At 41.0% G+C, this 2,543-nt stretch overlaps 1 non-coding gene across 1 annotated transcript; it reads left to right on the top strand.

Annotated features, from left to right (window-relative positions):
* The first annotated feature begins 1,698 nt into the window (after positions 1-1,698).
* LOC118758986 (small nucleolar RNA U13) lies at positions 1,699-1,802 on the top strand. Its single transcript, XR_004995915.2, has one exon. It is a non-coding gene; the product is annotated as a small nucleolar RNA U13 (small nucleolar RNA).
* Positions 1,803-2,543: the final 741 nt, after the last annotated feature.

Raw genomic sequence — 2,543 nt, 5'->3', positions numbered from 1 at the left:
ATCAGAAGTGGAACATCCAGGATGTGAACTAGAGCCCACAAGGGATGCTGGTGCTGCAGGCATCAGTTTAATGCACTGCACTAGCACTAGCTCTAAGGATCTGGTGTTTGTTTACTCAATATATTTGAGATTTATGCTTGTTGCTTCATGTAAGAGTAGTTAACTCTCATAGGTAAGTAAAATCCAACTGGATGAATAGGTCATAATTGTATATCCGTCCTCCTGCCAATGAACATTTGGATTATTTGCACTTTTTTTTACCCTTGTGAATAAGATTGTTAGGAGCTCTCACATGCAGTCAAGATTTCTTACAGGCTTTGTTTTGTTTTCTCTTGGGCAAATATCTAAAAGAGGCATTACCATGTAGACTCTTTTTCCACTGCTATGGAAGCAAATCGCTACTGCCTTACAACAGCAGTCAGCTCAGGAGGTCGGAGTCCAGTGCCAAGCACCACTCACCCGGGCTGTGTGTTTTCCACAGAATCTAGGGGCCGATCTGTTCCCTTAGCTTTTCCTGTTGCCGAGGTCTGTGTGAGGTTCTTAACCAACAGCCCCTCCTCTCTCTTCAAAGCCAACAGCAGCAGGTGGGCTCCTTCTCATACGGCATCTCTCCAACCTCTCTTCTACTTTTCTCTTTCATTTTTAATGTGTACATGATATGTCTTTCTCCTTTTAAATTCAACTTGTGTATAGGTTTTGAAAAATTCGTACTGGCAGAAGCTTTTGATTTTGTAGTTAAGCCTGCACTCTTTAATGAAAACACCTGGTCTTGGGCATTCAATATAATAATTTGTACAGTCAGGTTTCAATATGTCCTCTTTGTGTGTGTTTTCAATCTATCCAATTTTTGTGCCTCTATTGCTCTTTCTCTATTCCTATTCTTTGTGGTAAGATTTTTAGTTGCTGTAGGGATTATAACATACATCTATAAACCAACACAGTCTACTGAAGTTGTACAGTTCATGTAAAATGTAAGAGCCTGGCACTAATATAACTTTACTTTAAAATTTATTTATTTATTTTATTTCAAAGACAGGGAGACAGAGATCTTCCATTTACTGGTCCACTCTCCAAATATCTGCAATTGCCAGTGCCGACCCTGTCCAAAACCAGGATCCCAGAAGTCAATGCAGGTGTCCCATGTGGGTGGCAGGGATCCACGTCGTCGAACCATCACCTGCTGACTCGCAGGATACACATTAGCTGGAAGCTGGAGTAGAAGCAGAGCTGAGACCCAACTCAGGCCTCCTAATTAGTGCATTAGTCACTGTTTACAATACCCATCTTGTAAATTTTAATTTAGCTCCACATCCTTTGTGCTTTTTTGCCATGTATTTCACTTTTACATATTTAATAATCCCCCACAATATGATGTTGATTTGCTTTTAAAAACATAGATGTCTCTCCAAAATTGGTGTGACAAAAAGCTAGTTTTTAATAGCCACCCACGTTTATCACTTCCAGTATTCCTGTAGGTCTGATTTTTTGTCTAGTTCAGCCTTTCATGTACTGTAGTATCTTTTTTTGGTGACTATTATTTTTAATTGACATATAATAATTATAAATATTCATGGGTACAATATGTTATTTTGACACATTACAACCTACAATGATTGGATCAAGATAATTAGTATAAGCATCACTTCAAACATTTATTGTTTCCTTGTGATAAAATAATTCAAAATCCTCTCTCTTTTGGTCCTTCTGTGGTTCATATGCATGATGATTGGGTTTGCATGCGGCTATGAGATATGTGCCTCCCTCCAACATTGTTACAACATTGGCACGTTACCTGTCTGATATGGGGGGGAAAGGGAGGGGAATCCTGTCTTTGGGGCTGGGCATTTGGTACAGTGGCTGCTGCCAATTGGAATGTTTGCGTCTTCTATGGGAATGCCTGCCTGGATTTGATTCCTGGTTCCACCCCATTGTTGTGCACCAGCAAAGGGAGTAAGTTCTTGACACCCATGTGGCAAAGCCAGACTGAGTTCCCATCTGCTGGGTATTTGAGAACTGAACCAGCTGATGATGTGTCTGTCTCTTTCTCCAATAAATTTTGAGTCCTTTCTTTCGTTATTCAAAGTATGGTTTGTCTTGCTATGCCTGGCTTATTTTTTTAACATAACATCCTCCAGGCCCCTCCAGGCTCCTGCAGATGACAGCACTTTCTGGCTGACTGGAACTCCATTCTGTGTCTACCCCAAATTCCTTTCCCCACCCATCCGTTGAAGCTGATTCCCTATCTCAGGTCTAGCTCTGAGCTGCAGTTGCATTCCCAATGAATGTTGTGAGTGCTCCCCGTCCTCAGTTCCTTGTAACTGGCTTCTTTTGCTCCTATTTTTGTGGAGGGGATTTTCTTAGTCCACGGTTATGGATGATCAGTTTTTTCTTCCAGCAACTCAAACAAGCAGTTCCTCTGTTTTCTGAGTTCCCTGATTTTGCATGAGCTATCAGCTGTCACTCACCTACAACATGCCCTTTATTTGGCCACATCTAAGGTTTCTTTTTAAAAAAATATTAATTGGAGCCCAGCGCAATGGTCT

The sequence above is a fragment of the Ochotona princeps genome, chromosome 3 (assembly GCF_030435755.1).
Source record: "Ochotona princeps isolate mOchPri1 chromosome 3, mOchPri1.hap1, whole genome shotgun sequence".
Taxonomy (NCBI): Eukaryota; Metazoa; Chordata; class Mammalia; order Lagomorpha; family Ochotonidae; genus Ochotona; species Ochotona princeps.
The sequence above is the reverse complement of the archived record's forward strand: the minus strand, read 5'-3'. Positions and strand labels throughout refer to the sequence as shown.